Consider the following 14,909-nt stretch of genomic DNA (forward strand, 5'->3'; position numbering starts at 1 on the left):
AACTTCATCTTTTCTCAGAGAAGAACAAAACTTAACCCAGATATCCTTAGCACCTCTATGGGATAATATGGATAGTCTTGCCAAAGTAGCTTACCCTGATAACTACATGAACATCCAACTGTTCCCTGTTGAAACAATATCCAACTTGTATCACAGATCACCTCCATTTCTTCATGTATCTTATTTTTCAAATGGTTAACAGCATACCTACTGGGGAGAGTAGGAGGGCCCATGTACATAGTCAGGCATTGCTCAGATCGGAGATGTCTTGGAAATGTCCTGCCTGTGTAAGAACCAGATTGTTTGACAGGGTCTGCTGTTGGAGGTGGTTGCTTGGTGGGTGAAAGATTTGGGATTAATTCTTTAATATTCCACAAACATTCCTTGGCCATCCTTCAAGAATATTGGACACATCACTTTTCTCTGCTTGATGCTGATACAGTGAGAATCAATGTATTAAAAATCAAGCAAGCCAAGACTAAGGTAAAAGGGAACCTAAACATAAAAGGCTGGAAGTACTGAAGGTGAGAAAGCTTCCTTGCACTGCATTTCTTCTCTAACACAAGAGTTAAAGCAAGGTGTTAGCTAACAACTGTGCTTAACAGATAGAGCTTAACAGGGAGAATAGTTTGCCTTGGATGCATAAGGCACAGGATGATGGCATAAGAAAAAAAACTGTGTTTTTTCTCTAAATTCCAAAACTTCAAAAAGTCTTTACATATGTATATCAGAATGTTAGAAAAGAAATGCAAGGGAATGGAAAATACTGCAAAATAAATGCATTATGTGAATCATAACAAATAGTAAATAAAGTATGGGGTAAGTAAATACATATTTTATTAAAGGAAATTACTAAATATCCAGCTAAGAACTCACTTTTGCTAGTAAGACTTTGGGAAAAGATCTACAAAATAACCCCCATATGGGAATCCTGAGTGTACACGCTGCATCCTGTGTACCTTCATACATAAATTAGTGCATAAAAACAAGTGTGAGTTTTTGTTTATTTCTTGGTAGTAATTAAAATCTGAGATGTGTGGAAGAATGGGGGATCAATGTACCAGAATATATTTACCCTGCCATTATTTACAGCAATTAGCTTCATTTCTCTCCACCATGCTCTGCAGAGCTGTTATACAGCTATCGTGGATCTCTTTCATAAGAAAGGCTGTGACTCTCAATTTAAATAGTCACTTTTAGGCTTTGCAAGTGGAAGGCATCTCATTCAGAAAAAAATATTATTAAAACAGAGTCCCTTTAATTTAAGGAGGGTGTTTGTTTGTTTGTTTTTATGTTTGTTGTTTTATTAAATGGGAAGTTGAAGATAGCAGCTTGCCTTTTTCTGAAGTCAATGGGAATTTTGCTGTTAATTTTGGTGGGGATAGGATCATAGAATCATAGAATGGCTTGAGTTTGAAGGGACCTTCAAGATCATCCAGTTCCAACCCCCTGCCATAGGCAAGGACACCACCCACTAGATCAGGTTGCTCAGGGCCTCATCTAACCTGTCCTTGAGCACCTCCAGGGATGGGGCATCCACAGCTTCTCTAGGCAACCTGTTCCAGTGCCTCACCACCCTCTGAGTGAAGCATCTCCTCCCTAATATCTAATCTAAATCTTAAACCCTCTTTTAGTTTAAAACCATTCCTCCTTGTCCTGTCATTATCTGATTGAACAAAGAGTCCCTCTCCATCTTTTTTATAAGTTCCCTTTAAGTACTGAAAAGCTGCAGTCTGGGCACCCTGGAGACTTTTCTCCTTTAGGCTGAATGGCCCCAGCTCTCTCAGCCTTTCTTCATAGGAGGGGTTCTTCACCCAGCCTGTACTCATGTCCGGGATTGCTCCAACCCAGGTGCAGCACCCTGCACTTGGACTTGTTGAACCTCATTAGGTTCACATGGGCCCGATTCTCAAGCTTTTCCATTATTATTACTTTGAACTCTTTATTCAAACAATGCCGAGTTCAGACCTTGATATTACAAGCATCAGATGTGGAAAGTGAGGAAAAAACAACTGATGCTGTGACCCCACCATACAGATCAACTACCAGCCCTTGGAAGGGATGCAGTACCTGCAAGGAAAATCAGATGCCAGTATGAGCAGCTTCCCTTGTGTAGGTGGACTGGAAGGAGGCTACACAGCAAATGTCCTGACTGTAATCCACAACTGCCTCTGATCTCAGTGCTCCCCCTTCCGCTGAAATCTTGATCTAATTAAACTGTCATCACACCGTTAATGTAATGCTTCCCAGCCTTTTTACAGAGCTTAGATGAAGTGAAAATGGGGAAAATGAAGGAGTCATTATGTCCCCGACACAAGGCATCACACACCTGCATTTTGGTATCTATTGCCCTCCATAAAAGTGAAACAGATTTAGAACTAGATGAGGAGGAGGAAAAAAAAAAAAAAGAAAAAAGAAAAAAAAAGAACATTTTTCACGATTTGCTTGCCTGACCCTTTTTCACAGAATGTCACTGTTAGGCTTGATATCATGGCTTTGAACCTGTCTGTGCTTAACAATGAAGAGCCGTACCAGCTCAGAGAGAGAGGAGCCCCCAGATTTTGCCTTGGTAGCACTACTGGGGTGTTTCCCTTGTGGGCACCAGGGCTGAGGGGTTTCCCCTGTCAGAGGTGGGTGTGCAGAGAAGCACTGTCTTTGCTCCACTCCCAGCCACTCCTCTGCCTCACCTGAGTGCTTTTCCCAGGTGCACTACAAAGGGCATGCATGCATGTATGTGAGACAGACTGCTCCACCTCATCCCAAAGGGATGATCCCCATAAATCCCCATAAGGAAAATAACTTTTCAGTCTTTTCCCCATTTCATTGCTTTCCCCACATTACCTGCAATTTCTTTCTTTATTTATAGCTTGATACAAAGAATTTGTGTGCAGACATCTGAGTGCCAGATAAAGCAAAACTATGTGATGTGCTGTTTTCCTCCCCCAGCGCCTTCTTCCACACTATATTCTTGTTTCAGACTTTGAAGTTTCACACTGTTTCCAGTACTTAGTGCGTGGGTTCCAGAAACCAGTTCTCATCACTGAGTAACTCCCTGTCTTTCATTTCCATTTGTGTCCTTCAACTTACTTTGGCATTCGTGTCTGTACTCTGTGTTATTACAGTAGGAAACACTCAGCGTTCACATGAAGAGAATAGGGCTTGCAATTGTATTTTCACAAAGCTGTTTTCCTGATCCTGAGGTTTTTCTAATTATACCAAGAGCAAATATCTAACATCACACTCACAGGGGCCATGCTTATTTCAGCTAGAGGCCCAGCTTCTCCTGAAGTGAGTGGAGAGCCCAGGGATGCTTAATTAGCTCTTTAGTTGGTGTTTTGCATGTAGCAAATCTCCCTGTTCCGAAACTCTCTGGCTTTCATCAGCTGCATCTCTGACACCAGGCACAGCTTGAAACCCTGGGCAGCAAACCACCTGCAGCATGAAAAAGCGGCCAGCTCCTGCGAGTGTGAAAACCAGGGCTCCACCGTGCACTCACCTGCATGTGCCCTGCAAAATTGCTTGTGCTTATGCTGTGGAGAAAGACTTATTTCTGAAGGTGGGGATGGGCAGGACAAGCTCTGCCACAGGAGGCACTGACCAGTGCTGGCTTCATTTCCAGGTTTGTGCTTGTGGCAGGAGGTGAGGCTGCTCTTGGGAACAGCCCCGTCCTGATTCTCAGGAGAGACAGAGGTCTCCATCTGGTCAGCCAGTGCGTAAGAAGTTACACACCCAAATAAATCATTGCATGACTTTGGTGCTTGGGCTGAGCTTTTGTCTGGGGCTCTGACTGCTATAGTGATTTTTTTTTTTTTTTTTACATGACTATTTTTAATAACTGTATATTTTCTAGGCAGTTGTTATGTGGAGTTTTTAAACACGTAAAATACCAACGCTGAAGAATTCAAGGGCACTCACGCATGTGTTGCACCCAAATTGCACTTGCAGCGAGCCAGACTTGAAATGGCTACAAATAAAACCAGCAGGAGGAAAGCAAAACAGAAAAGCAAACCCGCTCCTATTCATGGGAACAAAGGTATTTTACATCACATACTTTCAAAAAACCTGAAGTGATCCATTATGGATCAAATAAAACACATCTTTAAGGAACTGTAAATGCACACATGTATTCGCTTTCAGTGCCTGTGTAGCGGTGGCAGTTAAGCCATCACAACCTACCCATTGCTAGCTGCCACTCCTGTAAATATTCAGAGGAGCTCGATGTGTTTATGTATAGCCTTCCCATTCATACTGCTGAGGTGTCTTTTCACTTAAAAGAAAGCCACTGAAGGCAGTATGACTGCCGGAACAATAATACACGCTTATTTTTATTCAGATTAACACGGTGAGTAAAAAAATTGTTGCATTAAAAAAGCAAGGAAGAAGAAAAAGCTAATAACACAAAGAGAAAGATAGAAGATTTCCAACAAAACCTTTCTTTGCCAGAAGATAAGGCTTAGCTAAAATCAGAATACACTTTGGATATGTGTCCGTTCTGCTAACAATTTTTTTCAGAGGTTGATGAACTCTTCAGTAATTCTTGGAATTGAAATAGCATGGATTTTTTCCATACTCTGTTCCTATTGATTTCAAAAGTTGATTCAGCATGTGCAACTCATTCACAAGCATGCCTCTGATATGAAATGCTCCTTAATTATTACTGTTGAACACAAATAGAAACATAGTCTAGCTTCCCTATATGTTCTTCTATTAACTATTCTGGTCAACTGTTTTGCGACTTGTGTACTTATTAATACTGAAATAAAACAAATTAGTAACAAAAGCCTACTGTTATTTTGTTGATTAATGAGCTTGTTTGCTAAAGTGTGTAGAGGATGAAGGAGCTCCTGTTCAAATCACTCTGGAAATAGAGAGGAGCAAATCAGAGCAGAGTCTGTCCCCTGAGGGCTAATCCAAAGACACTTGAACCTAATGTGAGGCTTTCAAACTTTTGTTTCATAATTGTTGTGGGTAGGATTTTTAATTGTATAATTTTTCTGTCTTTCAGAGAAAAGGGAAGAGTTTGATACACTTTTTTTTTTTTTTTTTTGTAATTTTTTCTCTTCTTGCTGCTTCAAATAAGTGAAATCCTGAAATTTTGGGGTGGATTTAATTTTGGTGAACATTATTTCAGTAAATTAATGCTGTGAAAATTATGTAAAGGAGCAAAAATTTGTCTTATTCAGTATCTTTGCATAAAATATATAACAGTTTTTTCAGCTCACTATGGCATATGCTTTTTAGGGAGGATTATGGTCTTTGTGTAAGTAATTGTCTCAACCCTCCCCCCCCCACGATCCCTCACCTCCCCCTCAAAGAAAAGGAAGAAGACAAAGAAAATCGTGTTGAAGTCAGAGAATTACGTAAATACAATAGCACTAATGATTTTGGCATTACTGTAACAGGAGGGGATTTATTCATGTGGCCAGGCTGCTTTACAGGAATACCTGATGCTATCTTTAGTTTTCCTATTTAGCAAATGCATGAAGTAATATTCTGAATATGCATCTAATGGATTTTATAACCTTTTGTAAACTAATTAGATAACAGTACCTAGATGGTCTTACACATAGTCATATCTAAGAAGGTCAAAGGCAGGTGTGCACTACTTGTAATCAGAAAAAGATATCTTATCTTTTGATGCTGGTATTTATTTATTTATTTTCCACTTAAGTTTATGTTTTCTATTTGAGCAGGGTGCCAATTCCCCCTTCAGTGAGCCAGCCAAGCCTCCAAGCAGAAAAGGCTTTCAAACACCAGCCCCCCCCCGGGGTCTTGGTGCAGCAAACCCCTTGGACAACGCATAGAACTAAGCACAAGGTGGAAATTGTCCAGAATGAAGATCAAAACTAAGCTTTGACTCGAGCTGCTTAGGAAGCCATACACACTGTTTGCTGCGTATGGGAAATAGGATACCATCCATGTGAACAAAACCCAGTTTTGTCAAGGGGTAACTATTTTAAATAAGCAGGTATGAAGTATAGATTTTAAGCACTGCACCCCCAGCAGGTGATGCTGTGTCTATCTGGATGCATCAGCAGCACCTGTGCGGTACCTGGTCAGCTGAAGGCTGTTTTATCCCTGTGCTCGGTGGCTGTGGGGCTTGGTGGCACACCAACCCATACTGACCCAGACGCGGGACTGTGGCTGAGCACATACCTGCTGTATGGGCTGAGGAAGTCTTTCTGAGCGCTTCTGCCTGCACAGGGTCCGCAGGCAGACTGTGCTCCCTCTGCTGGGCAACGGGCTCCCGCATCTGAAAATAATCAAGCCCGGCCCCACTGCAAAGAAGTTACTAAAAGCACGCATTAAAACCACCCCGTGGTAATTGCCATCCTATTTATTTTTTTTTTTTTTTTAAAGGGAACTTTCTGAAACACTTCTAGTGATGAGAGAGAAACCTGCCTGCTGCCAGCAGACACGGCGGCATCAGGAACTGCTCTTTAATTTCCATCACACATAACTTAAAGTTTTTCTGCTATGCTCATTAGCAAGAGGTTACAAAATGAGGTCCATTCTGGATACACAGGATATGTATTAATGTTTAGGCAGCAAAACTGCCTGAAAAACTGGGAAGGAGGCTTGAATGGGATAGCAGACAAGAGTATCCCTCTCCCCCACTACAATCCTTCCCTCTGCTGTGGCCAGTAGCAAGACTCAGAAGTTGCTTTTGACAACCATTTATAAACTGCCTGGTAACACCTGGGACAAGAATGAGATATTAAAGGTGAACACGAGTGTAAGAAGGTAGTGAGCCACTTAAACTCTTCCCAGGGACATTATGGTTGTAGAACAGCAGCACTTAGAAAAGAAAGTAACACTTCAAATTGTCTCGTAATCTGGACAGCACATAATTAATCTTCAGAGCATCCTTAAGAGGTGGGAAGCTCTTACCAGCTTGGAGCTACAAAAGAGAAAACTGAGGCAGGGATTTTAAGAAATGGATGTGATTTCAACCAACCCCATCTGCTGAAAATTTTCCTAAAATTGGGCAATGACTAATTGCATATTTATATCTGAATGATTTTTTAAGTGCTAAAAATAATTTCAAAGTACCAGGTAGCAGTGGAAGACCCTTGTCTGGCAGTTTAGGATGTGGTGTTATTACTCACTGCCCTTAAAAATCAGACAGCTAAGGGGAAGCACAGGGCTAACAGTTTACACAGGGCACAGACCAGAAGATGAGCATTCATCTCTTGAAGATTCAGCTGTAGGGGAAGGAATGCAGCAGGACTCATTGGAGGCCACTGGGACTTACAGGGCCATAAGATCTAGGTCTGGCCCAGCAGCTGCCCCTCTTTGCCACCACGCTGCTCTTTTTATACAGTCAGCCCCAAATTCTATTTTAATAATTACAAGGTAGAAGGTACACAAAGGTTACTATTGTCTCCACTACAACAACAACCTTGTTAAAAACAAAAGACGCAATTAAGAACACCCTCTAAAGCCAAACGAAGACACTGAAATCCATGCAGTGGCAGGAAGGTGGAGAAAAATAAAAAAAGAAAAAAAGAAAAAACAGCAAAGAAAAAAGCAGGACCCAGTGCTGCCAGAAAGAGAGGGGGAGACGGATGCCCACCCTCTCCTATGTCTCAGAAATGCTTCTTCTTGAGACCTCAGGGACACAGGGAGGGCTCTTCTAAAGACCTCCTCCAAAGGCTGCTCATTATATATAACTACACTCCTTCATCATCCTTCTTCCATTGAACTGAACTACTCTAATCTCACCACATAAAAACGAAAATAAGAAAAGTAATCCCTTTAGTCATTGTGATGGTTGTGGCACAGTGTGATTATAAGGCAGGATATGGATGTCACAGATATTGTAGGAGACCTGCGTATATCTCACGAACAAGATGACAACAGTAAAATTTATAAGCATGAAAATTTTGCCTTCAAAAACCTCACTCCCCCTTCCCATAATTCAGTGAAACTCCAGGCTGCATGCACAGCAGTGATGAGTGAAAAGGTTTTATACCACAGAGTAGATGAAGACAGAAGCTGTATAGACAGTTAAAGTGCCTGGACAATCTCATTGAGAGATCTGGCTTGAGATTTGCCTGATTTACAAGAAAGTGGAAACTGCCCACAGTAGTGATTTACAAGTTTTTTAGCAGATAGATAAAGCTACAGTATTCTGAGCTGTTGAATACAGCAGCAGTGTTTGTCCTAGGCAGAGGATTATAAACAGCTTCTTTAGAAGCTCTTTAGAGCTGTTTAAGCATCTCAGTATCTTCATTAATTTATTTTTTTTTATGCACATAATGTAGTAAGAAAAAAATGAAATAATCTTAAAAAGAAGGAAACAGCATGAAAGGGACAATCAATGAGAGAGAAATAAATTACATAGGAAAAAAAGCAGCTAGAACAAAGCATATCCTGTACAAGAGATAAACTATCTGGTGTATTTTATCTCTTTGTACTCTCAGAGTATGGATGAGTAGATCACGACTTCTTTAGACTTAATACTTAGAGTCCCTTTAATGAATTACTAATCACTTTCTCAGCTTCAAAACTTGGTCCTTTTTTTCTCTGTGCCTGGAAGGTATTTGCTCTTTTAACTGTAGCCCAAGGGAGCCTGAAAACCCAGTGTGACACATTTTCCTATGGACTGCACGCTGTGAGCTTTCACTGTACTGCCTGTGAACACTGCAGTTGCCCAAGCCTGGTCTAATACCTCTGTGTCTAAAGAGCAGACAGGCGTTGGTACCCAAGAAAATATAAGATGCAACTGGGGCTTTTCTTGTAGCCAGGTTTTCTCTAACAGCTCACTTCTGTGCTGTGGCCCTGCCGACTGATGTAGTGTCAGCTCATTCCCAAATCACCTTCATTTAGCCATTCCCAGCTAAACTGGTTGCCTCCTTCTATAGATTCTGCAGAAAAATAAAAGCTTGGAAAACTCTGCCCTGTGTTAGATCTGCTTCAGAGAGGTCTAAAAGGTCCAGAGTTTCAGGGAGGAAGGGAACACAGAAGAATAGCATGTTTGCCTAGCCTTTCTTTCCACAGGAAAAGATAATAAAATAGAAATCGGATTATCTCTATGACTAACCACTTGTGCAAAATACTTAAAAGGGAGTGGCTGAAACACTTACAAATATTATATGAAAATGTTCTCCTGTATCTAGCATGATAATCAAGTAAAACTTCCCCTAACTTCAGTGGAAGCTAGCTGGCATGGCAAGCTGAATATGTCCCCTGGTACAGCACAAGATGCAATTACAGTGCACAGTTAATCTAGTAGAGATGAAAACCAAATATTTTTCTCACCCCAGTATCAAGTTGAGTACAAAAAACAGTGGTGTATTTCTATTCTCTAGATATATTTATTTAAGTAAGCACCACAAAACAGTATCAAAAAGACATTTCCCCCCAATCCACTAACATTTGTTATAACTGGTATTTGGTACCTTTCTAAAGAACCATGTGGATTCTATTTCAGTGATTCATCTCTGTTACCTAAGGAGACAGTGCTTTAGTTCCCAATATCATAACAGTCTTGAGCTGTCTTTTTGCCTAATTGGCTACTGATCTTATAATCATTCTTGCTGTCAAATGTGCTCTGCTCCATTGATTTCAGCACAGCTTTGCTAGGGTACAAAAATATGGGTTAATAGCCTCAGCTGCAGGATTAGAGTTTATGGGACTCTCATACGTAGGCAGTTGAAAAACACCAATTATTTTTCATAGGAACTTTTTCATCCTAAAAAAATGCCTGAGAAAACAATCTGTTTTGTTGCAAATGAAAAATGAAACTGAAAACAGAAAAGACTGACCAAAGCAATAAGAAAGTGCATTTTCCTCCTTCCTCCTATTTTGTTTTTCTGCGAGATTTTTTTTTTTAAAGGAAATAAAAATGATGCATGACCCACGAAAGCCCATTGTATGTAGAAAGTTTTATTTGGGTGAAAAGATACCAGCAAGCTCTTCAAAATAAAACCATGGGACTACTGTAGGCCACAAATAGTCAGGAGCACAGTTACATGCAGCAGTGGAAAAGGTAATCCCTTTAGTTACTAAACCACACTGCAGCGCTGCTACTGCGGAAATTCCTGGAGGAAATCAACAGTTCCTAAAATACCAGCACCCCTCATGCATCATGTGGGTGGTTTTTGGAAGCATCTCACTTGCCTAGGCCATTTCTTGCTTGGGTTGCAGGTTTTGGAGAGATCATAGTCAATGCTTGGTACAATTTGATAGGAAGACATCAGACTCAAAGTAATTCTTTCAGTGACACTCTCAAACCTTTGAGATCAAAGGTGCTGACTGAAGTTGGTTTTCACATAGAGATTACAACATTATTTGATTTCACAGTAGTGAAGTCCCCAGAGAGGACATGAGTTGATTATGCAGTAATTCCAGGAGTGCCTCAAATCTCCCAGAGATTGAGTTCCATGAAATGAATTTTCAAGAAAGGACAATTGACCCTAGTGGCATTTTTTTTCTGTTGTTTTTAGGAAAACTACAAACTCCATTAAGATCAATCGAAAATAATTGAGGCTGACAGGCCATGGCTTCAATAAGCTATCTGCTGTGGGTGGGGGAAAGTCTAGAGCCATGTTCACTCTCTCTTTTGAAAGGCACACTACAAAACCAGAGGTAACGAGCAGCCTACAAGACCCTAGGGAGAACCATACGGCATTTTGCTGTAAGTCTGCAGGGAAGTTCATGCCACTGCATGTCGCATGGGATACATACGTAAGGTCACAAATGGAAAAGACTAAAATGAAGAATGAGTTGTCTGTGAACTAGATCACAGCCTAGAAAGTCATGTACCTTCACAGAGTGTTAGGTCAAGTTAAAGACCAGCCAAAAATACAGCTTTCAAACAGGCTAACAATGAAGATTTTCATGCCAAGAACTGACATAATGCATGGTAAAAATTACTGATACATGCTTCACATTGTCAGATTTTCCTCCTCCGAGTAAACTTTCCCCAGGCTGTTGTTTTGGGGGAGTGGGTGACAGATGGACAATGGGACACAACTTTCTTCACAGCAGCAAGGAGGCAACACTTTCTCTCCCAAAAAGGGTCCAGACTGAAGATACACAGAGAAAGATTACTAAGGGAAGGGCTTACAGTTCCCCAGGGGCCTCCTTGTGAATACACACGAAAATGTTCCCAACAGCACATACCACACGTGCAGCAGTTGCGTTTGGATGGCTCTCAGGTCAGGGTGGGTAAGGCCACAAGTACATTAAACCCACAAACCAACATTGTTTGTGGGTCTACAGATCTCCTTTTGGGCAGGCAGACAATACCTCCCATTAGCAAAGGCATTGCTATTTACAAATATGTCTATTGTATCCTATTTCTAAATGACATTTTAAAACCAATATTAAAAAGCAACTATTTCATCCATTTCTGCATTATTTCTAAAGTTGCTTTCGCCATATAGTATTTCTAGAGCATGAAGACAGATAATTACCTGGCCTCGGGGAGGAAAATGATATAAATATCTTTCTGAAGAAAAAAAAAAAAAAAAAAAAAAGGCACTGTAAATAATCTAAGGAAGAAGAACAATGTGCCAAATGTATTGGTCATTGCCATTCAAGGATTGAGTTTTGTGTAACTATTTATTGTTAGTGATGTTAAAAAAACTGAAATCTTTCTCAGATGCTGGGTCTAGTATTAAGTCATAAGCAGTGACTGTGTATGGCAGAATGCCAGGGCTATTGGATGTACCTGTGCACAAAGAAATGTCCGACTTTCTTGTTCCAACTAGTGAACTGGAAAGAGCTGTGTTTTCCCAAGGGATAGTCTGATGCTACACAAATACTTCTTTCCCTAAGCAACATACAATGTGAGAGACCTAGCAACAGAATATTGGAAGAGAAGCTAAATGACTGCTCCCCAGCGCTTCCACAGATCCAGTATCTCAGTCTTTTGAAGAAATAGTTGGAAAATGCAAAGGTCTTTAAATCACATGAACTATGTATTATACAATCTTTAATCTTCCTTTTGAGAAACAAACATGCTGCCTCTGAAGGAAAAAGACTGTAAAGAGTATCAGGTGTCTTTGCGCTTTAACATGCTGCTTCCAAAATCTTCTTCCAAACTTCTTTCAAACTTCAAAATCTTTCTTCCAAACTTCTCAACTCTTTGCCAAAAAGTAAGACCACCTTAAGATCACAGTCAGTGAGCCACTAAAACCAAGGGGAGTTTGAGAAGTGCAGTGACTGAGGTGCTAGCACTTTTACATATATATGACCGATAACCAGATGAAGAACCTAGATTCTGATGATAGTCTACTGGAATCTGACAGGGTCACCATGCCACCCTGTTCTGTAGAGCTAACTATGAACATAAATGCAGGAAAAACTCTTTAAGTTTCTTTGCAGAAACAGAAAGCCACAAGAAAAGATTTTAACTTTTTTTTTTTTTCTTTTCTTTTTTTTTTTCCCCCCCTTTGGTAGCCACTGCTATTCAAAATGAGTGGCAGCAGGATGATCCTCCATTCAAGACCCAAGGCAGGAGAAGCTAGTAGACAGATTCTCTAGGAAACAAGCCAGTAATCCAATGGCAGAAGAAATAGAAGCTAATTTCTTACATTATGTTGCTGAATTGTCTGTCATCTGCACGTAGCCTAGGAAACTTTAACGATGAGAGAGATTTTTTGTGAGCAAGAAAGCTCTAACATTAAAGAAGAAATTGTTAAGAAAGACAGATGAACCCCTAGAGAAATGCTTCTGAATAGCAAGGGCTGGTGGGATATTAGGGAAAGACAAGACAGCAACAATCACCAGAAGGAAGCGTGGCACCATGATAAGATATGTCAACTATGAAAAGCGTCATGCACACGGACACCAAAGGAGAAGTCATCAGGACAAAGCTGCCAGTAGTAAAGGCAGCAGGCAGCTGTTGAAAGAATCAACAACCCAAAGCTTTAATTAATAAGATGTAAAGCTCCAGGTTGTGCCAGGACATATGAGGAGAAAACAATTACACTGATTATACATTGAGCTGCTTGGCAGAACAGAGACATTTCCCTAAAACCTTAGGAGAAAAGGGTGAGCTGACAAAGATACTGACAACCTCAAAGGCATGTGATATCCAACAGGCTGGAAGCACTAGAAACTGTGTTTATGTCCTTGAGTCAGGTAAAGCATAAGGTCAAGGGAAATCAGCACAAATGCTGGCGCAGAAGATGTAGCCACTACTGTGCCATTAAGGAAAAGATGCAGCTTCATCACAGAATCACAGAATGGCTGAGGTGGGAAGGGACCTCTGAAGATCATCTAGTCCAAACCCTCTGCCAAGCAGGATCACCTAGAGCACATTGCACAGGATGGCATCCAGGTGGGTTTTGGATATCTCCGGAGAAGAAGACTCCACAGCCTCTCTGGGCAGCCTGTCCCAGTGCTCTGTCACTCTCACAGTAAAGAAGTGCCCCCTCATATTCAGCTGGGACTCCCTGCATTTCAGTTTGTGCCCATTGCTTCTTGTCTTGTCACTGGGCACCAGTGAAAAGAGACCAGCCCCATCCTCTTGACACCCTCTAGATGCTTAAGATACTCCCTTAAGATACTTGTATACATTGATAATATACATTTTGTCCAGAAGGACACTGTGAGAAACAATATCAAAAACGTTGTTGAAATCCAAAAAGATTACATCAACTGGCTTCCCTTAATCAGTTAGATGAGTAGTGTATTTCCTCACTGAACACATAGGCCTACTTTTGTCAGGAGAATAATTCAGGACCACAGATATTCTTTTCTTGGTCATGGCCTTGCAGCTCTGCTGAAATCTATAGGGGAGAACATCTGTTAGAGAAAAAAGTTAGAGTTTGACCTTGTCTGCCTTACTAAATTCTGCTTTGGTATTTCATTTTTTTCCTGTGCCCAACTTCTTAACCTTACTTCTCCCTGGCTGCATAACCTCGTGTGTTTTTTTCCTTGAAGATGGTATTGTGGAACCAAAGCACTGGATAGTTAACTTTTCCTCACAAATTTCCTCAGCCAAGTTTTGAGAAAGGCTCATTTGGTGACATGTACACTGGAATAAAAATCACATATTGCTGATGGGGAATTTTTTTTACCTGGTGGCAAGAGGAGATGTTTGCAGAGACTGACAATGTCTGAATACTTATCTTCTACTCCAGGTGCTGCCTTGAAAAGTCTTGATTTTGTGTCAGCTTTGATTAAGCATGGTTTGTCTCTCTTGCATGACACTTTATGGCAGGTTTTCTATCTTTTCACCATGCTTGTCATAGGTGTTTGCAAAAACTGGTGGCTATGATCATCTATTTCTGTATTCTCAATGGTAAAATAGATGAAAGGACCCTTCTTATATTTTTCAAGACATTAAGGAGAACACTCACATTGTACTTGATTGGTGATTACTGATGTAAACACAATATCCCACAGACATACCTCAGTCCCTTCCTCCCAATGTGGTTTCTTGTTGTTTTCCTACACACCTATTTTTTCCTGTGCAGTGCTCAGGACAAGAATTCCTCTGGGTATGGAAGCAAAAATACATGTAATACATGTAGTTTTATGTAATACATAAAACTTTTGCTCCAAGGAAAAAATTTTATGCATTTCAGAGGTTTTTATCTGCAAATGCTGTGCATGAGTGCAACTTGGATTAGCAGTGTGCTGAGGAAGCATTTTTGCCAGGCACAGCAGGGGCCAGTACATGAGGATGTGTGGCTGAATGAGTGAGAGTAGCCCTGTTGGCCGTACAGGGTGAGGGCATGCTGGCGTTCACTCCTGCCAAGTGGCTCAGAGCTTCTGACTTTCCTGTGGACTTTATCTAGCTTCAGTCATTGAAGCAATTTCCCAGAAAAGTGCTAACATAACAGAACAGTGACCTAGATATGGGACCACGATAGCAAGAATCACAATCAAATAATTTATTGTACATTAACTTTTTCTAATTTGCTCTTCCTTTCAATAAGAGCTTTAGG

The sequence above is a fragment of the Aythya ferina genome (genome assembly GCF_964211825.1).
Source record: "Aythya ferina genome assembly, chromosome: 4".
Taxonomy (NCBI): Eukaryota; Metazoa; Chordata; class Aves; order Anseriformes; family Anatidae; genus Aythya; species Aythya ferina.